This window comes from Aquarana catesbeiana, linkage group LG04 (genome assembly GCF_042186555.1).
Source record: "Aquarana catesbeiana isolate 2022-GZ linkage group LG04, ASM4218655v1, whole genome shotgun sequence".
NCBI classification, from domain to species: Eukaryota; Metazoa; Chordata; class Amphibia; order Anura; family Ranidae; genus Aquarana; species Aquarana catesbeiana.
In genome coordinates, this window is record NC_133327.1 from 24053345 (window position 1) to 24080393 (window position 27049).

The window sequence follows — 27049 nt, forward strand, 5'->3', positions numbered from 1 at the left end:
ACATCAGACATTAGAGATCAGGACATCAGAAGCCAGCCTCTTCTGACCATTATCCTCAATCTGCACCTTAAGGATACTCCACAGACCCTAGCCGGGGGCCAGATACAATTTTGTAGCAGGCTGGATGTGGCCCATTGGCCATGGTGTGGAGGCCCCTGTTCTAGAATTTTAGATGATGCTGTGATAAAGATTTAAATCTGTAAGATTATATCATTCCATTGTCTGATATCAGGGCTTAGCATACCACACCTCATACGGACACAAAACCATTTTGAAATCTCAGTTTTATTCTCTGCAGACCTAAAGAATTGAACCCGGTGACCTTATAGCTGAACTCCAAGCAAATGGCTAAATACACAGATAATACATATAACAAAGCTTGCCTACCAAAGCATTTCAACAAAAACATTTTTTGTCTATCCAGCTCTGAGATCTACACAGCTCTGCCTTGTTTGACAGGACAAGAGAAATTATTTTTCTTTCTTGCAGTTAAGCAACACTTCCAGGTCTTCTCCCCACACCCACCCTGTGACAAGAGGAGCAGCAGACGCATGGGGTCCTCTCTCTGCTCCTTTTTACTATCAGCACAACTGATTGGCTCCTTGTGATGCTGTTCCCTCTCTGGAGCCCCATCTGGATCCAGCGATGTGCACGAGAGCATTGTCTCTCCAGGGACACTGCCTCCTCGGGGGAGAGCCTGCTTGGGTGACCCCATTGCAAGCTGCTTACTGTGGGGGCACTCGGCAGGAGGGGGGAGCCAGGAGAGCCAGCAGGGGACCCGAGGAGCAAAGCCACTGCACAGAACAGGTAAGTATAACATGTCTGTTATTTTCTTTTAAAGTTAAAAAAAAAAAACAGAAAAATCTGTAAGGTGAGCTTACAGAAGACCCCCTCCTCACCCCCCCCCTTCCCCCAGTCCTGCTGACCTAGAGCGCGACAATCTCCCGTTCTGAGCCCTGCTATAACTGCACCATGGGTCCGGGGCTTAGAAATCCCCACAGCTTAATCTTCAAAACGTACCCTGTCAGGATGTACATTTAGGAGCATTATAATTGGTCTGATGATGGCGCTGACCAATCAGAACCCGCGTAGCCCATCCTGTCAGCGGGGAAGAAGAAGAGTGAAAGGCCGAGGGGATTTCTAAGCAGGGCTCAGAACGGGAGAATGCCACGCTCCAGGTCAGCGGGACTTGGGAAGAAAGGGGTCCTATATAAGTGCACTTTAAAGATTTTTCTGTAAAGGTGAACTTACCCTTTAATATCACTTTAAAGATGAATTAAATCGGTTGTAAACCCCTGGAAGTTTTTTTTTTTCTGTACCCTGCAAGGTAATATAATGTGCAAGTATGCATCGCATACTAGCACATTATGTCAAGCTTACCTTTAAAATGAAGCCCTTCCAGAGCCGAGATGTCAGAGCTGCAGGCGCTCTCATCTTCACCTGTCTTGCTTGGGGGTGTTCGCAGACTCCGGCTGTGTGACTGGCCGGAGCCGCAATGAGCGGCCAATTTAGATAAAACCTTGTGAGCTGCTATATAGTACCCAAAAAGCTGCCGGCACTTCCCACACTTCCAAAATATGCGAAAATACAAAATGATACAAAATAAGTGCAGCGCTATACCAAAAATCAAATGTGTATACAGTGGAACCTTGGATGACAAGCATAATCCGTTCCAGGAGAATGCTTGTAATCCAAAGCACTCGTATATCAAAGCGAGTTTCCCCATGGAAGTCAATGGAAACGAAGATAATTCATTCCGCATTGACTTCTATTGCATGCAATACCGAGGAGTGACGAAACTTGTAGGAGGAGCTCGAGAGGCCCCGTACTTTACACTGGCTCTTCTTTCCTTTGCTGCTTCCTGGTTCCTCACATGGCTTCTCAACCCCTCCTACAAGTTTTGTCACTACTTGTGACTTCCTCTAAAAGCCAGTGTAAAGGACGGGGGGAGCGCTAATAACCGGGGCTGCAGAGTCGGCTATGAGGTGAAACTTTTATCCCAGCACTTGTGGATACACATATCAAGGCTTATTTTAATCTGGAGAAATGTGAGTGTACTGTCTTATGTTTTATATAAATAAATCTTTTAAACTGTAAAGCACTATTGTAAGCGTCATTACCTTGCATGTGGGCGATGTGAGTGGAGACCAATGGAAAATGAATAAGGATGGAGCATACCCTGTGATATGAGATGCCTGAATAAGTGGATAAGCCATAAAAAGGAGGAAAATCTAAAGAGACCAAGCAGAAGATTGATTGTAATCTAAAGGCGTAGCTTTTAAGCCTATAAGGTGAGGGCATAACTGGTGACGGTAATACGAGGATATAAATATATGCACAGAGGTGGATTAGAGTGAAGACATTTACCTTTATTCATCTAGTGATATCACGGATCACCAAATTGTGACTGTTTGTTTTTTTTTGCACGATCGTTCTCTTTTGTTGTTTTTTGCATGATCGTTCTCTTTTGTGCGATCGTTCTTTTTTGCACGATTTATTGGAATTTATAAGGACACTGTACAATAAGGAGTACATTGCACTTTATTGCTAGTTTTAAAGCATATAATTATTTCTTTTGCATAGTATCAGGAAATTTACAGCATATTGCACAATGTTTTTTTTTTTTTCTTATAATTTTTGTATATGCACATTTGATTTTTCCTATAGCGCTGCACCTATTTTGCATCATTTCGCAATGAGCAGCTTTTTATGGCACAGGGCTCTGAAGGAACGGCTCGGGTAGCTGTTCTTTCAAAGCGCATGCGCCAGTGAAATCACCGGCTGCATGTACTGTTTAGGAGATATTTAGACTACCTATTGGTAAGCCTTATTATAGGCTTACCTATAGGTAAAAGTCAGAGATAGGACTTCCTCTTTAAAGCTGAAGAAGTTCTGGTATGGCAATGTTAACATTGGTTCACCTTGAACCAATGTAAATATGTGTGCGCCATAATTGTGGGATCTCTGTGGCACCTAGAAATCACTATATAGACACCGCTACTTCAGTGATCCCCACTAGCTTCTGGATCCTGAGCTGAGTGGCTGCCCTGCTGCAATTTGAACGTAGGAAGTCAGCTGCTCAGCAGGGGCACCATTCAGATTGCTTTGCATGTTCCAAATGGATGCAAAGCATTCTACGATTGGACAAGGTGGAGAGATACGGTGGTGATGTCACACACTTCACCTTGTCCAATCAGAAGACACTATGCATTCATTAGGAAAATGCAAAGCCAAAATATTTAACTGTGATTGCAGAACTGGCTTCCACTGACACCTTCCAGCTGGTGAGGACTGGATCCACTCCTCCTCAAGCTGGCCTGGATCCATTTCCTAGGACATAAGCCTTAGTTTGATCTACTTCATTGGCCAATACTGAACTAGGCTAGGCCCCTGACTGGATGTAGGAGGCTACAACAAATATACAGTGATCGGCCAGAATTTTAGGACCACCCACTTAATATTGAGTAGGTCCCCATTTTGGCACCAAAACAGCCCTGACCCATCAAGGCATAGATGCCACTAGACCTCTGCAAGGTACAGTGAATCTGGAAAATATTCATGACGCTTCACTTTTTCCACATATTGTTGTTACAGTCTTATTTCAAAATGGATTAAAATTCATTATTTTCTTCAAAATTCTACAAACAATACCCCATGACAACGTGAAAGAAGTTTGAAATCTTTGCAGATTTATTAAAAATAAAAAAGGAAAAAAATCCCATGTACATAAGTATTCACAGCCTTTGATCAATACTTTGTTAAAGCACCTTTGACACCAATTACAGCCTCAAGTCTTTTTGAGTATGATGCTACAAGCTTGGCACACCTATTTTTGGGCAATTTATCCCATTCTTCTTTGCAGGACCTCTCAAGCTCCATGAGGCTGGATGGGGAGCATCGGTGCACAGCCATTTTCAGATCTCTCCAGTGATGTTCAACTGGGTTCAAGTCTGAGCTCTAGTTGGGCCACTCAAGGACATTCACAGAGTTGTCCCGTGGCCACTCCTTTGTTATCTTGGCTGTGTGCTTAGGGTTGAACCTTTGCCCCAGTTTGTGGTCCAGAGCACTCTGGAGCAGGTTTTTATCAAGGATGTCTCTGTACATTGCTGCACTTATCTTTCTCTCAATCCTGACTAGTCTCCCAGTTCCTGCCGCTGAAAAACATCCCCACAGCATGATTCTGCCACCACCACGCTTCACTGTAGGGATGGTATTGACAAGGGGATGAGCATGGTGCCTGGTTTCCTCCAGACATGACGCTTGCCATTTAGGCCAAAGAGTTCAATCTGGGTTTTATCAGACCAAAGAATTTTGTGTCTCATGGCCTGAAAGTCCTTCAGGTGCCTTTTGGCAAACTCCAGGTGGGCTGTCATGTGCCTTTTACTGAGGAGTGGCTTTCATCTGCCCACTCTACCATACATGCTTGATTGTTGGAGTGCTGCAGAGATGGTTGTTCTTCTGGAAAGTTCTCCTCTCTCCACAGAGAAATGCTGGATCTCTGTCAGTGACCATTGGGTTCTTGGTCACCTCCCTTAGGCCCTTCTCCCCCGAACGCTCAGTTTGGCCAGGCGGTCAGCTCTAGGAAGAGTTCTAGTGGTTCCAAACTTCTTCCATTTACAGGTTATGGAGGTCACTGTGCTCATTGGGACCTTCAATGCTGCAGAAATGTTTCTGTACCCTTCCCCAGATCTGTGCCTCAATATAATCCTGTCTCGGAGGTCTACAGACAATTCCTTGGACTTCATGGCTTGGTTTGTGCTCTGACATGCACTTTTAACTGTGGGACATTATACAGACAGGTGTGTGCGCCTTTCTAAATCATGTCCAAATCAACCTAATTTACCACAGGTGGACTCCAATCAAGTTGTAGAAACATCTCAGGGATGATCAGTGGAAACAGGATGCACCAGAGCTTAATTTTGGGTGTCATGGCAAAGGCTGTTAATACTTATGTACATGTGATTTTTAATTTTTTTTATTTTTAATAAATCTGCAAAGATTTTAAACAAACTTCTTTCACGTCATTATGGTGTATTGTTTGTAGAATTTTGAAAATAATGAATTTAATCCATTTTGAATAAGGCTGTAACATAACATAATGTGGAAAAAGTGAAGCGATGTGAATACTTTCCGGATCCACTGTATGTTGTGGTATCTGGCACCAAGCCATCAGTAGCGGATCCTTTAAGTCCTGTAAGTTGTGAGGTTGGGCCTCCATGCATTGGACTTATTTTTCCAGCACATCCAACAGATTTTCAATTGGACTGAGATCTGGAGAATTTTGAGGCCATCACCTCAAACTCGTTGCTTTCTTCAAACCATTTTTGCAGTGTGGCATTCATGGCATTATCTGGCTAAAAAAGGCCACTGCCATCAAAGGATACTGTTTTTATGTAGAGGTGTACTTGGTCACTAACAATATTTTGGTAGGTGGTACGTGTCAAGTAACATCCACATGAATGGCAGGATCCAAGGTTTCGCAGCAGAACATTGGCCAAAGCATCACACTGCCTCTGCCGGCTTGTCTTCTTCAAATACTGAATCCTGGTGCCATCTCTTCCCCAGGTAAGGGACTCACACCCACCCAGCCATCCACATGATGTAAAAGAAAACGTGATTCATCAGACCAGGCCACATTCTACCATTGCTCCATGGTACAGTTCTGATGCTCACGTGCCCAATGTAGGTGATTTTGGCTGTGGACATGGGTCAGCACGGGCACCCTGACCAGTCTACGGCTATACAGTCCCATACACAACAAACGGCGATGGCCATTTTTTCTGCTTTCAACACATCAATTTCATGTTCACTTGCTGCCTAATATATCTCACTGACTTTCAGATGCCACCATCAGTGGTCGTAAGGTTATGACTGATCAGTGTATATCATAAGGGGTGATAAAATACACAGTATATATACACACACACAGTGGGGACAGAAAGTATTCAGACCCCCTTAAATTTTTCACTCATAGTTACATAGTAGGTGAGGTTGAAAAAAGACACACGTCCATCAAGTCCAACCTACGTGTGTGATTATGTGTCAGTATTACCTTACATATCCCTGTATGTTGCGGTCATTCAGGTGATTATCTAATAGTTTCTTGAAGCTATCAATGCTCCCCGCTGAGACCACCGCCTGTGGAAGGGAATTCCACATCCTTACCGCTCTTACAGTAAAGAACCCTCTACGTAGTTTAAGGTTAAACCTCTTTTCTTCTAATTGTAATGAGTGGCCCCGAGTCTTATTAAACTCTCTTCTGCGAAAAAGTTTTATCCCTATTGTGGGGTCACCAGTACAGTATTTGTAAATTGAAATCATATCCCCTCTCAAGCGTCTCTTCTCCAGAGAGAATAAGTTCAACGCTCGCAACCTTTCCTCATAACTAAGATACTCCAGACCCTTTATTAGCTTTGTTGCCCTTCTTTGTACTTGCTCCATTTCCAGTACATCCTTCCTGAGGACTGGTGCCCAGAACTGGACAGCATACTCCAGGTGCGGCCGGACCAGAGTCTTGTAGAGCGGGAGAATTATCGTTTTATCTCTGGAGTTGATCCCCCTTTTAATACATGCCAATATTCTGTTTGCCTTATTAGCAGCAGCTTGGCATTGCATGCCATTGCTGAGCCTATCATCTACTAGGACCCCCAGGTCCTTTTCCATCCTAGATTCCCCCAGTGTATAGATTGCATTCATATTTTTGCCACCCAAATGCATTATTTTACATTTTTCTACATTGAACCTCATTTGCCATGTAGTCGCCCACCCCATTAATTTGTTCAGGTCTTTTTGCAAGGTTTCCACATCCTGCGGAGAAGTTATTGCCCTACTTAGCTTAGTATCGTCTGCAAATACAGAGATTGAACTGTTTATCCCATCCTCCAGATCGTTTATAAACAAATTAAATAGGATTGGTCCCAGCACGGAACCCTGGGGAACCCCACTACCCAACCCTGACCATTCTGAGTACTCCCCATTTATCACCACCCTCTGAACACGCCCTTGTAGCCAGTTTTCAATCCAGGTACTCACCCTATGGTCCATGCCAACGGACCCTATTTTGTACAGTAAATGTTTATGGGGAACTGTGTCAAATGCTTTTGCAAAATCCAGATACACCACGTCTACGGGCCTTCCTTTATCTAGATGGCAACTCACCTCCTCATAGAAGGTTAATAGATTGGTTTGGCAAGAACGATTCTTCATGAATCCATGCTGATTACTGCTAATGATATCGTTCTTATTACTAAAATCTTGTATATAGTCCCTTATCATCCCCTCCAAGATTTTACATACTATTGATGTTGGGCTAACTGGTCTGTAATTCCCAGGGATGTTTTTTGGGCCTTTTTTAAATATTGGTGCTACATTGGCTTTTCTCCAATCAGCTGGTACCATTCCAGTCAATAGACTGTCTGTAAAAATTAGGAACAACGGTCTGGCAATCACCTGACTGAGTTCCCTAAGTACCCTCGGATGCAAGCCATCTGGTCCCGGTGATTTATTAATGTTAAGTTTCTCAAGTCTAATTTTAATTCCGTCCTCTGTTAACCATGGAGGTGCTTCCTGTGTTGTGTCATGAGGATAAACACTGCAGTTTTGGTTACTGAAGCCCCTTGATTCACTCGTGAAGACTGAGGAGAAGAATAAATTCAATACCTTTGCCATCTCCCCATCCTTTGTAACCAGATGTCCTTCCTCGTTCTTTATGGGGCCAATATGGTCTGTCCTCCCTTTTTTACTGTTTACATACTTAAAGAATTTCTTGGGATTTTTTTTGCTCTCCTCCGCTATGTGTCTTTCATGTTCTATCTTAGCCGTCCTAATTGCACCCTTACATTTCTTATTGCATTCTTTATAAAGTCTGAATGCTGAGGATGATCCTTCAACCTTGTATTTTTTGAAGGCCTTCTCCTTTGCTTTTATATGCATTTTTACATTGGAGTTAAGCCATCCAGGATTTTTGTTCGCTCTTTTAAATTTATTACCCAATGGGGTACATTGGCTAATGCCCTTATTTAATATGCTCTTAAAGCAAACCCATCTCTCCTCCGTATTCTTTGTTCCTAATATTTTATCCCAATTTATGCCTTTTAGCAAGGTTTGTAGTTTAGGGAAGTTGGCTCTTTTGAAATTCAGTGTCTTTGTATTCCCTTTATGTTTCCTATTTGTGTGATTTATGCTGAAACTAATTGACCTGTGATCGCTGTTACCTAAATTGCCCCGTATTTCCACATCTGTGATCAGGTCTGTATTGTTGGTAATCAGTAGATCCAGTAATGTTTTATTTCTAGTTGGTGCATCTACCATCTGACCCATAAAATTGTCCTGCAAGACATTAAGGAACTGGCGAGCCTTAAATGAATGCGCGGTTCCCTCCGCCCAGTCTATGTCTGGATAATTAAAATCCCCCATTACGATAACACTTCCCATCCTTGCTGCTAATCCAATTTGTGATAGGAGATCCGTCTCCACTTCCTCCTTCAGGTTAGGGGGCCTATGGCATACTCCCAGTATTATTTTCCCCTTAGCTTCATCCCTTTGGAGCTCTACCCATAAGGATTCCACCTCCTCTCTAGCTCCCTCAGTGATGTCATCTCTCACATTTGCTTGTACATTATTCTTGATATATAGGCATACCCCTCCCCCTTTTTTACCCTCTCTATCCTTGCGGTATAGGGTATACCCTTGAATGTTTGCCAGCCAATCATGAGAGCTGTTGAACCAGGTCTCTGAAATTCCCACAAAAACCCAAATCCTCCTTGTACAACAGTATCTCTAGTTCACCCATCTTGTCTGCCATGCTCCTGGCGTTGGTGAACATGCCACATAGTTTAGACCGGTCGCATATTGTCCTTGTATTGGGTGTTTCAAAATTGCAACTAGGACTTGCTACTATACTCACCTTGTGTTTTTGTGCTTTGGTTAACCTACCACTAATGCCCCCAACACTACCCTCTGGAATATCATCCGCGCTGGCTATCACTGTCTCTGGACCCTCCCCCCCATCGCCTAGTTTAAAAACCCCTCTAACTTTTTGGCCATCTTCATTCCCAGCAGATCTGCACCCTCCTCATTTAGGTGCAGTCCGTCCCTTCTATAGTACCGGTTACCGACTGAGAAGTCGGCCCAGTCCTCCAGGAACCCAAACCCCTCCTTACTACACCAGCTCTTCAGCCACTTGTTTACTTCCCTAATCTCCCTCTGCCTTTCTGGTGTGGCTCGATGTACCGGTAGTATTCCTGAGAATACTACCTTGGAGGTCCTTTTCCTCAATTTAGCACCTAAGTCCCTAAAATCGTTCTTTAGGATACTCCATCTGCCTCTGACTTTGTCATTGGTGCCAACGTGCACCATGACAGCCGGGTCTTCCCCAGCCCCTCCCAGTAATCTGTCCACAAGATCCGTGATGTACACTCTGTTATATTGCAGCCATTTGCTGAAATCATGTAAGTTCATTTTTTTCCTCATTAATGTACACACAGCACCCCATATTGACAGAAAAACACAGAATTGTTGACATTTTTGCAGATTTATTAAAAAAGAAAAACTGAAATATCACATGGTCCTAAGTATCGAGACCCTTTGCTGTGACACTGTGCTGTCCATTTCTTCTGATCATCCTTGAGATGGTTCTACACCTTCATTTGAGTCCAGCTGTGTTTGATTATACTGATTGGACTTGATTAGGAAAGCCAGACACCTGTCTATATAAGACCTTACAGCTCACAGTGCATGTGAGAGCAAATGAGAATCATGAGGTCAAAGGAACTGCCTGAAGAGCTCAGAGACAGAATTGTGGCAAGGCACAGATCTGGCCAAGGTTACAAAAAAATGCACTCAAGGTTCCTAAGAGCACAGTGGCCTCCATAATCCTTAAATAGAAGACATTTGGGACGACCAGAACCCTTCCTAGAGCTGGCCGTCCGGCCAAACTGAGCTATCGGGGGAGAAGAGTCTTGGTGAGAGAGGTAAAGAAGAACCCAAAGATCACTGTGGCTGAGCTCCAGAGATGCAGTCGGGAGATGGGAGAAGGTTGTAGAAAGTCAACCATCACTGCAGCCCTCCACCAGTCGGGGCTTTATGGCAGAGTGGCCCAACGGAAGCCTCTCCTCAGTGCAAGACACATGAAAGCCGCATGGAGTTTGCTTAAAAACACCTGAAGGACTCCAAGATGGCGAGAAACAAGATTCTCTGGTCTGATGAGACCAAGATAGAACTTTTTGGCCTTAATTCTAAGCGGTATGTGTGGAGAAAACCAGGCACTGCTCATCACCTGTCCAATACAGTCCCAACAGTGAAGCATGGTGGTGGCAGCATCATGCTGTGGGGGTGTTTTTCAGCTGCAGGGACAGGACGACTGGTTGCAATCGAGGGAAAGATAAATGCAGCCAAGTACAGGGATATCCTGGATGAAAACCTTCTCCAGAGTGCTCAGGACCTCAGACTGGGCCGAAGGTTTACCTTCCAACAAGACAATGACCCTAAGCACACAGCTAAAATAACGAAGCAGTGGCTTCACAACTCCGTGACTGTTCTTGAATGGCCCAGCCAGAGCCCTGACTTAAACCCAATTAAGCATCTCTGGAGAGACCTAACAATGGCTGTCCACAAACATTTACCATCCAACCTGACAGAACTGGAGAGGATCTGCAAGGAGGAATGGCAGAGGATCCCCAAATCCAGGTGTGAAAAACTTGTTGCATCTTTCCCAAAAAGACTCATGGCTGTATTAGATCAAAAGGGGCTTCTACTAAATACTGAGCAAAGGGTCTGAGTACTTAGGACCATGTGATATTCAGTTTTTCTGTTTTAATAAATCTGCAAAAATGTCAACAACTCTGTGTTTTTCTGTCAATATGGGGTGCTGTGTGTATATTAATGAGGAAAAAAATTAACTTAAATGATTTTAGCAAATGGCTGCAATAGAACAAAGAGTGAAAAATTTAAGGGGGTCTGAATACTTTCCGTCCCCACTGTGTATATATATATATATATATATATATATATATATATATATATATATTTATACACACACACACACACACACACACACATACATACACCTTATGCTTATTATAAAATATACAGTATATCAATAGTTTTATGATCAATCTTTCTTATATCACATAGTGGCTCTTTCCAAACCTGGTTGCCCCTAGCCTGCAATTTGGATACAGAGAGGTGAAGTCAGATTAACCACTTCTCGCAAATGGATGTACCCGCACATCCTCTTGTTTCAAGTGAGTTATACCAGGATCATGGCTGCAGCTGCACATATGTCAAGACTCAAAATTGCATGCGGCTGTGAAATGGAAACAAACTACAGTACCAAAAATTTTTCTTCAATGACGCTTTGAAAGCCTTTACAGTTTACAGCCAATCGTGAATTTTGGCCCTAGAATTCTTGCTTTCACTCCGAGCTTTGTGGCGATACCTCACACATATGGTGCATTTACAGTTTACATACACGCGCAAGGACATATACTCGCATTTGCGTGTATATCCGGAGGAGGGGTTGTTTTTACTTTTTTTATGATTATTATTTTTATTTATTTTATTAACATTCAGTTTTTACACATTTAAATTTTATTGCTATCACAATGGGACCAACAGGACCTCTATATGATAGCTTTGGGCAGATGACAGGTCTTCATTATGGAGACATCGGTATCTCCCCTGCCCTCCAATGCAACTTATAAAGCACAGATCATGCTTGATTAGCTACTTCCCGGACTGTAGCAGCCGGGGGAAGGACAGCTCTGAAACTGGAAGTAATAAAATCATTGTTGCTTCCGTCTGCATTGGTCACAGAGGAGATCAGGGACGAGAGACCCTGGTTGGGGAAAGGCAAGGTATGGGGTTGTTGTCCTTCTTACTACAGTAGAAGCGATTAGGTGGCTGTAGAGCCTTCTATATCACTTTTACCAAACAGCCGATCACTGGCTGTCAAAAAAAAAAAAAAAAAAAGAGGATACCAAGCTCATGGCTGCAGGTATGATCATGTTATAACCACTTGCTGCCAGGACAGGTGGATAAAGTGCATTTAACCCAAAAATCTTAGTTTTTGATGGAGTGAGAGGTTAGAGTCCCTATTGGATTTTTACTACTGCACTAGGGAGACTGACACTCTCTCCGTTTGCCCAGTGAACATCAAAGGAGGGTTCTCCCAATAGGGCTCCATGATGGGAAGGCAGCTCTCCAATAGAGCATTTCCCTCACTTTGGAGAGATATTGTCCCATTTGATGTGCTCTGTAAAGGTTCTCATTTATCCTGGTCATTGTATCGCTAGTAGTAATTAGTCACATTAGACGACTTCTGTAATGTTGAAGACATTTTGTAGCTTCTCCAACAACTTCTTCAGTTTTAATGAGTGTAAGGGTAGATCAGTTACCTTAATCTTGCAGGGTTCTAATGAGGAAAGTGGAAGGGTCTGCATTCCTTTAGACGTAATTTCTATTTGGCAGTATCTCACCCAATGACATTTTTGTTGCAGGGCATGCCCAAAATCTGACTTGTATCTTAGTACAGACTTCTGGGGAAATCAGTTAGCCAATCACACAAGCAGGAAATTACATTTCTGGGGGGGCAAGGTACAGAACAGCTCCAGGTAGCCATATTGCATTTTACAGAAAACTATAGCACTGCAGATTGAAAAGGAAAGATCATTTTTAATAACATTAAATTACAATATGACTTGTGTCGCAATTGGAGTTACCCTTTAACCAGCTCCCACCTCCATTTTAAGCCCTATACTAACTATCCTGTAAAAGCAATGGTCTCCAAACTGCAGCCCTTTGCATACCTTTATCTGGCCCTTGGGGTACTATTCTTCCGTCTGAAAACAAAGATGGGGCACTATTCCTCCCACTGACACCAATGATGGGGCACTATTCCTCCCACTGACACCAATGATGGGACACTATTCCTCCCACTGACACCAATGATGGGGCACTATTCCTCCCACTGACACCAATGATGGGGCACTATTCCTCCCACTGACACCAATGATGGGGCACTATTCCTCCCACCGATACCAACTATGGGGCAATAATTCCTGCACGGACGCCAACAATCTGGCACTATTTCTCCCACTGACACCAATGATGGAGCTGAATTCCTTCCGCTGACACAAATTGGGCACTATTCCCCCAACTGGCACCAACAATGGAGCACTATTCCTCCCACTGCCACCAACAAATGGGGCACTATTCCTCCCACTGCCACCAACGGGGCACTATTCCTCCCGCTGACACCGATGATGGCATCAGCGGGAGGAGTAGTGTCCCGTCACTGGTATCAGTGGTAGGATTAGTGCCCATCGCTGGTGTCAGTTGGAGGAATAGTAACCCATCATTGGTGTCAGTGGGAGGAGTAGTGTCCCAACGATGGGGCAATAATCCTCCCACTGACACCAATGATGGAGCAGATATCCTTCCGCTGACACCCATTGGGCACTATTCCCCCAACTGACACTAACAATGGGGCACTATTCCTCCAACTGACACCAACAATGGGCATTATTCCTCCCACTGATACCAATGATGGGAAACTACTCCTCCCACTGATACCAACAATGGGGCACTATTCCTCCCACTGACACCAACGATGGAGAAGAATTCCTTCCGCTGACACCAATTGGGCACTAATCCCCAAACTGGCACCAACAATGGGGCACTATTCCTCCAACTGGCACCAACGATGGGGCACTATTCCTCCCACTGGCTCCAATATTGAGGCTGATAGCAACAATGGGGCACTATTCCTCCCAGTGACGCCAACGATGGGGCACTATTCCTCCCACTGACACCAACAGTTTAGCTTTAAAAGACCTGAAAATGGCTTTTGATATTACATTAGCAAAATTAAGCTTAAACTTCAATGACTCCCATCTATCATATACAGCATATCAATATACAGACGCATACATTTGTTTTTCATTATCCCAAATATTTATTAAAATATTATTAATACATTTAATAAAAGTTTATTTTACGTTTCTGCAAGTATGAACAAAGAACTGCCATTTGCCATAGCTTTTCTGTAGAGAATTTCCGGGCAGGGTGGACATGAAAAGGTTACATTCTGCAGAGAATAAACTTGGAGATCCATGACGTTCTCCTGAGATGGGAAACACTTTCTATATCTGAGATCACAATGCAGTAAACACATACAAAAAGGACCAGACGGCTGGTCCCCAGGAGGGCTGGCAGGAGGCTGAATGCTTTCTATCAGTGAAGACATCTCCGCCTTGCTCTTGGGGTACCGGGACACCTGCCACCGACTCCAATGGCATGGCTTTATATGGTGGTGGCCAGCAGGGAGACACCACAAACATGGAAAGTGACAAACAGTCACATAATAACAGCCCTGCTAGTCTCTCCCGTGTTATATCGAGCGCGGAGATATTGTGAGTTCTACCTGAGGGACGCAAACAATCAGAGGGAAATAATTCTGGAAGGATTTGTAAAAATAACCAAAACTCAGCAAGAGCTGCATGTCACCGAAACTACACCGGATGGCATTGTGACACCAAAAATCATCTGTCCCGAGAAACAATACACCCCTACACACATCCTCCATGAACACACATTTCACAAAGACAAATCAATACACTTCATCTTATAGCCCAAACTTTTTATTGGTAGTGTTACATTAAGAGAAGGTAGAGAAGTTTTTTATTTGTGGTCTGAATTGGGACAGAAAGTCAGCGGGGTCATTGCAATAGAAACTCATTTATCAACCCAACTCTATTCAAGGAATAAAAAAAAAAAAAAAAAAAAAAAAGGATATGGTTGGAGTTGGCCTTTGATATATTTTAATACATTATTTTTTTATCATGTTAATATAAAAGTATAATTTAACGCTTTCACTGCCACTAAGAGAAGTTGGAGAATTTTCTTATATCTCTGGTCTGACATGGAGCAGAAAGCTAACACAGACATTTTTGATACTTCCAAATCTATTTAACAAAAAACAAAAAAAAAAAACAAAAAAGGATTTGGCTGTAATTGGGCTTTAATATGCAATGTTATCATTTTAATCTAAAGTATCATTATTATTTTTATTATACACAAGTCATTCGACCTACGCCAAAAGGGAGTAAAATAAAGTATGCTTTTTCCTGCCAGGCTGAGGGTCCAGGATGGAGAGCGAGTCCTTTTTTTCACCTCACCGAGAGAAGCTGCGACATGAGTTGAATCACTACCCAATTGAGTCCTGCTAGGCATGATGACTCCTGTCACTGACTCCCTACGTTGTTGCCCTCATACCCTGCTACTGTAGCTGAACCTGCTGGGCATAGAGGAACGTCTATCTGTTTCCACATGGAGTATGACCCTCTCCTTAATTACATCCTCACAGCTTGTAATGACTCTCATGGAGATATCTGGGCAGATATACTGTACAATATGCAGTGTAAATTACCCCATTGTGGAATAACCATTCATTTTTGACTGATTTAGATTTTGTCCTCACATGCTTAATTCTGAGTCTCTCAGAGACATTGCATAGTATGCAGCTACAATTGGATCAGTGAGTTTTAGAGTTTGGGTTGTCATTATTGTTCTGTTACCCATACACTCAAGAATGTGCCCCTGGGAGACCGGGAGATCCACACCAAATATCCTTGCTGGACTATAAATTGTTTATTTTTCCAGTTTGATCTGAGGTAGGAGGCTGGGTACCTCTTGCACATTGCCCTCATGTTAGCCCGCAAAGCTGACTTTCTTTTGGGGATCGAGGCCCTCCCCCCGAGTTGGGGGGTGGGCGGGGTGAAGGGGAGGGATTGGTTGGTTATGTTTGACTGCCGTTGCAGGTCATAATTACTGCATTTATTGAAACGGACAGTACTGCTTACCATTGAAATGCTTGATAGTTCATGCTTGCTAATATATGTCTTGTATCCATCCAGGTCCAGGTATCCTACCTGGGGGATTTTGACTCCCCACTCCAATCCTTCACTATCCCCAACTAGCACTGATGTCTTCCCTTAAAATAATCGGCTGGAACACGAGAGGCCTAAATTCAGCGATCAAACGCTCCCTAGGATTCCAATTTATCAAACCCTACGGCCCTCACATATGCGTGTTCCAGGAGACCCACCTGCTGGGAAAGAGGACCTTTAGTCTTAAGAAACCATGGGTGGGTCATCACTACCAATTAACCTATTCTACTTTTTCTAGAAGGGTTAGTATATTAATCCTAAAAACACTCCCCTTTAGACTCCTCGACCTGGCCCTAGACCCGGATGGAAGATATGTGATAATACATGCATTGAATCATAATATGCAATGGGTAATTGTGGGCCTCTACCTTCCGCCTCTGGCCTCCCTTCAGGTATTGAACCAGATCACTGCTAAAATTGCTGAATTTTCCACTGGGAACGTAGTACTGTTGGGTGATTTTAATTTGGTCCCAGATGCAGGATTAGATAGGCTCCTGCCTGCTGGCGCGAGCCGACAGGGGCTGGCGACGTGGGCAGACACCTACGGGCTGCATGATATCTGGAAGTGGAAGCATCCCCAAGATAGGGTATATACATGCCACTCTGCTTCACATAGAACTTTCTCCCGCATTGACTTAGTCTATGCGGGAGGGCCTGTTCTTCCTAAGGTTCGTGATATTGTAATTCTCCCCCGAGGCATCTCGGATCATGCCCCGCTCCTGTTGACCCTAAACCTCTCAGTCACCCAAGCAGACAGACTCTGGCGGTTATCCAGAAATTGGGTCTCGGATACGGAGGTGGAGCCAAAATATAGAAGTGAGATGGAAACGTATTGGAGGGTGAACGCAGACTCAACCTCAGCCTCTTTTGTCTGGGATGCTTTTAAAGTGTACTCCAGGGGACAGTACCAGACCATAATAGCAGAGGTGCGCCGAGAGCGTAGAAAAGAACTCACGGGCCTTGAGGCTGAAGCCGCTAGACAGGAAGCGGAATATGTTAGGTCCCAAGACCCCCAGTGTTATGCCTGACTACAATCCCTGTTGAGAGAAACTCTCCTGCTTCGAACAACTCTGACGCAGAAGTTGCTCCACCAGGCCCAAAGGATATTCGAACAGGGGGAGAAGACTGGTCACTTGCTGGCCTGGCTCTCCAAGAAGCATACTGTGGGTGTGTCCATAGGACAGATCCTGGCCTCTGACAGTTCTTCCCACTCCACTCCAGAGGGGATTAATCATGAATTGGCCTCCTACTACCAAGAGCTCTATAGGTCCTGTGCTGAATATGACTCCCAAGAATTAGCAGACTATCTTGAAGATATAGATATACCGACCCTCAACCCAACGTATGCCAACAAATTAAACGCACCTATCTCAGTTGAGGAAATTCAAAAGGCTCTTAAAATGATGCAGACTGGCAAGACCCCGTGACCGGATGGTATCCCGGTGGAATTCTAAAAAATGTATACAGAACCCTTAGCCTCTAGGTTCCAGTCCCTGCTAGCTAAATCTCTAGAAGAAGGCCACCTTCCCAATTCTATGAATGAAGAGGTAATAGTAGTCATCCCCAAGCCGGGGAAGGACCCAACCCTGTGCTCTTCCTATCGCCCCATTTCGCCCCTTAATGTCAACACAAAAATCCTCTCTAAACTACTGGCGAACCAATTGAACACAATCATCACAGCCCTGATACATCCGGATCAGACAGGCTTCATGCCGGGTAGGGGCACGGATATTAATATCCTCAGACTGCACACACATATCGCAATTGCAGATCCTGACAACCCGGGGGTGGTCAGGACAAGAAGGCCTACGACTCGAGTAGGCCTACCTTTGGGCGGTCCTGTCCAAATTTGGGTTTGGGCCTAGATTTCTAACCTGGCTGCTCACTCTCCCCGGCATTGTTCGCCCTGGCACTGCAGCCTTTTACCATTCTTCTTAGGGCAGACGCGGAGGTTAAGGGCATACGAGTGGGTACTGTGGAAAAGAAGATCTCCTTATATGCCAACGACTCTCTCTTGTATCTAGCCGACGCCTCTGAATCTCTCCACGTGGCCCTTGACGCGTTCGATAGATTTGGTCGCTTTTTGGGTATCTGAATAAATTGGAATAAATCGGTCCTCTTTCCCCTCCATCAACCAATGCCCTGCATTGACACCAAAACTCCTTTAAAATGGGTGGACGAATGAATTCACTTACTTGGGGGTGAGGATAGTGAAAGAAAATAGAGGCTACCTTGACAAAAATGTATACTCGTAGTTAACGCAACTCAACCAGCGGTGTGCTACCTGGCGGACCTTGCCACTGACTCCGGTAGGAAGAGGCAATTTCCTAAAAATGATTTACCTTCCCAAATTTTTGTACTACTTTCAGCAAACCCCGACCCCCATCCCCAGGTCCTTCTTTCGCCGACTGGGCAGCATAGCGATCTCCTTTATATGGGCGTGGAAACCCCCGAAGGTGGCGAAAAATATATTATATTTATCATTATCTGGGGGTCGCTTGGCATTACCGAACTTCCTGGTATGTTACTTAGCAGCGGTCCTAGTAACGGTGAGGTGGTGGTTCTCACAACCTCGACAGAACCCTGCAGTTGCTCTGGAGGCGGCCCTCTTAGGATCCTATGCTGCGCTGTCAAATTTACCTTATAGGGGGTGTAGAGCTCATCCTGAGGTGACGGAACCTATGAAAACCATACTGTGGCGTTCCTCCAGGGCCGCTCTCCTGAATCAGACAGGTATTTCCCCACATACTCCGCTCTGGGCCAATCCTATGCTCCCACACCTCTCCACTATTCCAGATCCGGCGAGTTGGGCTAGGAAGGGGATCACCACCCTAAGACATGTTATGCCAGGGGGAGTGATTATCCCGTTCCAAAAGCCAAGACAGACACACCGCCTTCCGAAAAATTTCCATTTTAGATACTGGCAGTTGAAACATGCCCTTAGGGCCCAATTCCCACATCAGGTGATGCTCGAACCAGACCCCATCGAGCGTCTCCTTATCTCGGGAGTGTTGGACAAACCCCTTTCCTCGCTGTATCTACACCTAACAGTAGCCCACGATGGGAAAAACAAACTTAGATCTATGAATAAGTGTCAGGCGGATGTCCCCTCCCTGGGAGAGGGGGAGTAGGAGGAGTGTCTAACGGCATTCAATCCCTCCATGATTGCGGCTAAGGACAGGTTCATACAACTGAAATTTATCCATAGATCATACTACACGCCACAGAGGCTAGCGAGCATATACCCTACACTTAGCCCCAAATGTACTAGATGTAAGCTGGAAACTGGCACTTTCTTTCATATGGTCTGGTCCTGTCCCAAACTCCGCCCATTCTGGAGCAAGGTGGCGGACACTATGGAAACTGTATGTGGTGTTCAGGTACCCCTAGACCCTCTTACCCTTCTACTAAGTCACCTTGATGATGTAGAAGGAGACCGCTATGTTAAATTGTGCCTCACCTATTCACTATTTAATGCCAGAAGGGAAGTACTCCTTAAATGGAAGCAGAAAGAGGCCCCATCAAAGACCTCATGGCAAAAAACGATTAATAATGTGCTACCACTCTACCGAATCACTTATGAGAGTAGGAATTGCCCACAGATGTTTGATAAAGTGTGGTCAAGCTAGATTGATGCGTGTGGCTGAACCCTGGGTTCCCGGGGGAAAGGCTTGCGTGTCGAAACCAAAGGTCTCACTGTGGGAAAAATGCTAGTGGAGGCTGCTCTCTCAATACTCCATAACGACAAAGTGAAAGAAGTCTGTTTTTGAAATCTTTGCAAATTTATTATTAATAAAAAACAAAAAAAAATAATGGTAAACAGGACAAACGGATGGTCAATCTCCCCAATGGTGGCACAGACAGAAAAAAAAAATGGACATGTGTTCTAATCCCTCTCCACTCTTTCCAAAACTAAAGAAAAAGTTTTGCCTTTAGTGTTACCTGTTAGTACTTTAACACTTACATGACCCCTGAAACTGGCATTGTTTATACATGGACAAGTGGAAAGGTTCCAGGTGGACCTTGTTCATCACTGGGTATATATATTTATTTTCATATTCATGTTGCACACATGAACAGCCATGGCCAAGAGTTTTGAGAAGGACACAAATATTCATTTTCAGAAAGTCTGGTGCTTCAGTGTTTTTAGATCTTTTTTGTCAGATGTTACTAGGGTATTGTTGTTCAGTTATTTAGTCATACCTGACTCTTCGTGACCTTATGGACCATAGTACGCCAGGCTTTTCTGTCTTTCACTGCCTCCGGGACCTTGCTTAAACTTCATGTTCATTGTTTCGATGATGTTATCTATCCATCTTGTTTTCTGTCATCCCCTTCTCCTTTTTCCTTCCATGTTTCCCATCATCAGGGTCTTTACTGCCCTGTACACACGGTCGGACATTGATCGGACATTCCGAAAACAAAATCCATGGATTTTTTCCGATGGATGTTGGCTCAAACATGTCTTGCATACACACGGTCACACAAAGTTGTCGGAAAATCCGATCCTTCTAAACGCGGTGACGTAAAACACGTACGTTGGAACTATAAACGGGGCAATAGCCAATAGCTTTCGTCTCTTAATTTATTCTAAGCATGCGTGGCACTTTGTGCGTCGGATTTGTGTACACACGATCGGAATTTCCGACAACGGATTTTGTTGTCGGAAAATTTTATAGCAAGCTCTCAAACTTTGTGTGTCGGAAATTCCGATGGAAAATGTGTGATGGAGCCCACACACTGTCAGAATTTCCGACAACAAGGTCCTATCACACATTTTCCGTCGGAAAATCCAACCGTGTGTACAGGGCATTCAAATGAGTTCTCTCTTCGCATTAGGTGGCCAAAGTATTTGAGTTTTAGCTTCAGGATCTGTCCTTCCAGGGAATATTCAGGGTTGATTTCCTTCAAGGTTGACTGGTTTGATCTTATTGTCATATAAGGGACTTTCAAGATTCTTCTCCAACACCATAGTTCAAAAGCATAAATTCTTCGGGGTTCAGCCTTCCTTATGGTCCAACTTTCACAGCCATAGGTTACTACTGAGAATACCATAGCTTTGATTATACGGCACTTTTGGTGTACTATGGACACAGGACTGATGGTAGCACGCACCTTTTGTTATCTGGACAAGGTTTTTTCCAAATGCCCCAAACAATCGGAAAGGGGATTCATCAAAGAAAATGACTTTACCCCAGTCCTCAGCAGTCCAATCCCTGTACCTTTTGCAGAATATCAGTCTGCCCCTGATGTTTTTCCTGGAGATAAGTGGCTTCTTTGCTACCCTTGTTGACATCAGGCCATCCTTCAAAAGTCTTCGCCTCACTGTGCATGCAGATGTCCTCACACCTGCCTACTGCCATTCCTGAGCAAACTCTGCACTGGTGGTGCCCCAATCCCACAGCTGAATCAACTGTAGGAGACGGTCCTGGAGCTTGCTGGACTTTCTTGGGCGCCCTAAAGGCTTCATCACAAATACAGTGGAAAAAGTTTTTTTTGTGGATCAAGTTCATTTTTATGGCAAAGGACTTTGCAATTAATTGCAATTCATCTGATCACATAACATTCTGGAGTATTTGCAAGTTGCCATCATAAAAATTGAGGTAGCAGACTTTGTGAAAATTAATATTTGTGTTACGCTCAAAATATTTGGCCACGGCTGTAAGCTGTTGCTATGTTTTGCCACCTTGATATAGGAGACCGAAACATCGTGCTTTCTGGGACTATAGTAAAAGCATGCTGCATTTGCACAATGTTGTGCTGGCTTTTTACTGACAACGTATTGTATGGTGTCCATCATTTCTAGTCCATTCTAAAATTCTATCCAAAACTTATTGAAACATGGTTTGAGCTTTAAATATATCTTAACTAATAAACCAGAGTGTACAGTGAGGGAAAAAAGTATTTGATCCCCTGCTGATTTTGTACGTTTGCCCACTGACAAAGAAATGATCCGTCTATAATTTTAATGGTAGCTTTATTTTAACAGCGAGAGACAGAATAACAAAAATATCCAGAAAAAGGCATTTCAAAAAAGTTATAAATTGATTTGCATTTTAATGAGTGAAATAAGTATTTGATCCCCTATCAATCAGCAAGATTTCTGGCTCCCAGGTGTCTTCTATACAGGTAACAAGCTGAGATTAGAACTCTCTTAAAGGGGGTGCTCCTAATCTCAGCTTGTTACCTGTATAAAAGAAACCTGTCCACAGAAGCAATCAGATTCCAATCTCCACCATGGCCAAGACCAAAGAGCTGTCCAAGGATGTCAGGACAAGATTGTAGAAACACAAAATAACTGTCAATCTCCCTCGGTCTGGGGCTCCATGCAAGATTTCCCCGTGGAGTTTCAATGATCATGAGAACGGTGAGGAATCAGCCCAGAACTACACAGGAGAATCTTGTCAATAATCAATAAAGGCAGCTGGGAACATAGTCACCAAGAAAACAATTGGTAACACACTACGCCGTGAAGGACTAAAATCCTGCAGCACCCACAAGGTCCCCCTGCTCAAGAAAGCACATGTACAGGCCCCGTCTGATGTGTGCTAATGAAGATCTGAATGATTCAGAGGAGAACTGGGTGAAAGTGTTGTGGTCAGAAGAGACCAATAATCAAGCTCTTTGGCATCAACTCAACTCACCGTGTTTGGAGGAGTAATGCTGCCTATGACCCAAGAATACCATCCCCACCATCAAACATGAAGGTGGAAACATTATGCTTTGAGGGAGTTTTTCTGCTAAGGGGACAGGAAAACTTCACTGCATCAAAGGGACGATGGATGGGGCCGTGTACTGTCAAATCTTGGGCGAGAACCTCCTTCCCTCATCCAGAGCATTGAAAATGGGTCGTGGATGGGTATTCCAACATGACAATGACCCAAAACACAAAGCCAAGGCAACAAAGCAATGGCTCAAGAAGAAGCACATTAAAGGTCATGGAGTGGCCTACCCAGGCTCCAGACCTTAATCCTATAGAAAATATGTGGAGGGAGCTGAAGGTTCGAGTTACCAAACATCAGTCTCGAAACCTTAAAGGGGTTGTAAACCTATTCTATTCTTGTAAACCATTTCTCCAGACCTATACCCTATTGAGCATCTGTGGGGCATCCTCAAACGGAAGGTGGAAGAGCGCGAGGTCTCTAACATCCACAAGCTCCGTGATGTCGTCATGAAGGAGGGGAAGAGAACTCCAGTGGCAACCTGTGAAGCTCTGGTGAACTCCATGCCCAAGAGGGTTAAGGCAGTGCTGGAAAATAATGGTGGCCACACAAAATATTGACATTTTGGGCCCAATTTGAATATTTTTACTTAGGGGTGTACTCTTCCGTGCTTGGAGCGGGGAAGAGAGCTCCAGTGGGTCACGCAAGCGCTAAGCGATGCTGTGACAAAGCTGTTTGGCACAATATTACAGAAACACCCACTTAAGGACCGAGTCTAAGTTAAAATCAGTATTTTTTGCTAAAAAAATTACTTAGAACCCCCAAACATTATATTTATTTTTTTTTAGCAAAGACTCTGGAGAATAAAATGGCGGTTGTTGCAATATTTTATGTCACATGGTATTTGTGCAGCGGTCCTTCAAACGCAATTTTATTGGGGAGAAAAAAAAAACACTTTTTTTAAATTAAAAAATAAGAAAAACGTAAAATTAGCCCAATTTTTTTTTAGAATGTGAAAGATAACGTTACGCCAAGTAAATGGTTACCTTACATGTCATGCATCAAAGTTGCGCCCGCTCGTGGAACGGCGACAAACTTTGGTAATTAAAAATCTCCATAGGTGACGTTTAAAAATTTCTACAGGTTACCAGTTTAGAGTAACTGAGGAGGTCTTGTGCTAGAATTATTGCTCTTGCGCTAACGATCGCGGCGATCACGTGTGGTTTAAAAAACGTTTGTTTACATATGTGGCTGCGACTTGCGAATGTGTTCACTTCTGTGCCCGAGCTTTAAGGGAAGGGGTGCTTTAAAAAAAAAATAAAAAATCGTATTTATTTTACTTTATAAATTTTTATACAGTCCCTTTATTAAAAAAAAATGTGATCACTTTTATTCCTATTACAAGGAATGTAAACATCCCTTGTAATAGAAAAAAAAAGCAGGACAGGGCCTCTTTAATGTGAGATCTGGGGTCAAAAAGACCTCAGATCTCACATTTACACTTAAATGCAAAAAAAAAAATTGTCCCTTTAATGCCGGAGAGCGGAAGTGATGTTTAATGTCGCTCCGATCTTCCAACGGCATAGAGTCCAGTGGGAGCCATCTTGCCCTCACTTGAGATCCTGCCCATCCATCCCGGGGATCGGATGGTTTCCACCGCTACCCACGGCTCCGGTAAGGGGCAGAGACCACCGGGACGCGGCGGGAGGGGACACCTCTCCCGTCGCCCATAAAAGTGATCTCACAACGAATCCGCTGCTGAGACCACTTGTATGCCAAAGCGGACCGCCCACCGTTTAAAAAAAATACCAGGGTTATGGCAGCTATCTGCTGCCATAACCCCGGTATTTAAAGGCAAAGTAGCGACGTATATTCACGGTGGGCGGGCCGGAAGTGGTTATGTTATATACTACTGTAATAGCGAGGATTCTAGGATTTCACAAGTACTTCAACTCATAATACTAAATGCTAATGACTGAGCCGACAGGCAGCGAGGGAGAGGGGGAGGGGGAGAGAAGACAGGGGGCACAGGAACTGGCAAATACATAAGACCTACCTCGAAAAAAGGCCCTATTGTGTCTTTTGTTGCCAAAATTATTATAAGACCTGGGCTTATTTTTCGGGGGAAACATGGTAGGAGAATACATATTGGCCTAAATTTAAAGAAAAATTATTGAATATGTTTTATAGCAAAAAATTCTCTTTTTTTGTTTATAGTGTAAAAAAATAAAAACCGCACAGGTGATCAAATACCACCAAAAGAAAGCTCTATTTGTGGGAACAAAAAGACACACATTTTATTTGGGTACAGCATCGCACGACCGCGCAATTGTTACGCAGTGCAGCATCACAAAATATGGCCTGTCATGAAGGGGGGGGGGGTAAATCTTCCAGGGGGTCAAGTAGACAACCTTCACTCTTCTGGGAAAGCTTTCTACAAGATTTTGGAGGGCATCTGTGGAAATTTGTGTCTATTTGTGAGGTCAGCATTGTGAAACATCCAAGAGGCTGCTCTCCCGACTCATGTCGATGAGATGCTAGTCTGCCTCAGTCAGCGCTACTTCACTAACCACGCCCTGCTGATGCATTTTGCTCTGCCCACCAGGGCTTAGTCACATGACGAAGCATTCGGTGGGTGGGGTGCAATGCGTCAGTGAGACTTGGTTAGTGGCGTAGCTCTGGCTGAGGCAGACTAGCATCTCACTTACATGAGTTGGGTTGGGAGAGCGGCCTCCTGGATTTTTCACAATACTGTTTAGCGCTGGATTTTGTTTGTATGCCAGCACTCCCATATCTGAGGACCAGGAGGAGAGAGCTTTTCCTCTCACTTGGAGCGGTGTTTCAAGTTCTTTCCATTTTGTGACATCAGATACTGATTTTGGATGAGAAGAAGACCGGTCTCACAATCAGTGTTCCAACTCATCCCAAAAGGTGCTCAGTTGGGATGAGGTCAGGGCTCTGTGCAGGAACAATAGAGTTTGTCCACATCAAACTGGTCAAACCATGTATTTATGGAGCTGGTTTTGTAGAAAGGGGAACAGTCATGGAGGAAAAGGACCTTCCCCAAACTGTTACCACAAGGTTGGAAGAGCACAATTGTCGAACAAGGTCTTTGTATGATGTAGCATTGACAGTATTATTCACATGATTTTTTACGTGATAACCACTACACTACAGAAACAAGTCACATACTTTTGAACAGATGTAAGCGAGATGCCAGAGGGCCCACAAACTTTTGGCCTTAGGGCCAGTTCACTAGATAGAAACGTAGTCCGGATGCGTTCCAGATGCTTTTCTGCATGTGCGTTTTTGATGCGTTCCAGTGTGTTTTTGCTGCAGCCAAGTGCATTTTTACCTCCCTCTTTTTTCTTAACCTTAAAAAAGGACGTGTGTGTTCCAGTGCATTTCTGGTGCGTTTTAAATGCATTTTACAGCAAAAATGTAGCATGTTCTAATTTTTTTTTCTGGAACTGGAACGCACTGGAACTGACTGCACTGGTGTGAACTATGCCATTGAAAACCATATAACCTACTACTCCCTGCGTTTTTGCTGCAGTAAAAAAAAAACGCACTAGACTGCATGTGGTTGTGAACTGGCCCTTATAGTGCATTTCCTACAAAATTCTGAATGAATGAATAGGGGGTTATCTTTTTGTTTTTGTGGGGGTTGGGCTACAGACATTAAAGCTATAGTAAAGCCTTATTTATTATTTTTTTAAATAACAAACATGTTATACTTACCTGCTCTGTTGCAGGGGTTTTGCACAGAGCAGCCCCGATCCTCCTCTTCTCGGGTTCCTCTTCGCTCTCCTGGCCCCTCCCTCTTGTCAAGCGCCCCCATAGCAAGCAGCTTACTATGGGGCACCCGAGCCGAGTCACAGCTCCCTGTGTCCATTCAGACATGGAGCCCTGGCTTGGCCCTGCCCCCTCTCTCCTGATTGGCTAACTGACTTTGATTGACAGCAGCGGGAGCCAATGGCTGCTGTGTCTCAGCTAATCAGGAGGAGCGGATGGCCGAAGCACTCATGGACGCTGCTATAGAGAGAGGGGACTCAGGTAAGTATAAGGGGGGCCGAGTGGGGCTGCTACACCCATAAGGCTTTATATCTTAATGCATAGAATTAAAAAAAAACCCTTCTGATTTCACAACCCCTTTAAGGCATGGGTGCTCAACCTGTGGCCCTCCAGCTGTTGTGGAACTACAAGTCCCATTAGGTACTGCAAGGTTGATAGTTACAAGCATGACTCCCAAAGGCAGAGGCATGATGGGACTTGTAGTTTCACAACAGCTGGAGGGCCACAGGTTGAGCGCCCACGCATTAGGTCTGCATAAAACGATCAAGGTGGCAAATGGTATAGGGCTGAAGAAGAAACCTTTAAGTAACAATTTGCATATTCAATAACCTACAGTGTTATGATGGGCTCTGCTAGATATCCTAC

The 27049-nt window shown here is 44.0% G+C and overlaps 1 protein-coding gene across 6 annotated transcripts in view; it reads right to left on the reverse strand.

Annotated features, from left to right (window-relative positions):
• The window catches only part of LOC141139103 (uncharacterized), a 106646-nt gene that overhangs the window by 48120 nt on the left and 31477 nt on the right, over window positions 1-27049 (reverse strand). The gene's annotated exons all lie outside the window — the stretch shown is intronic.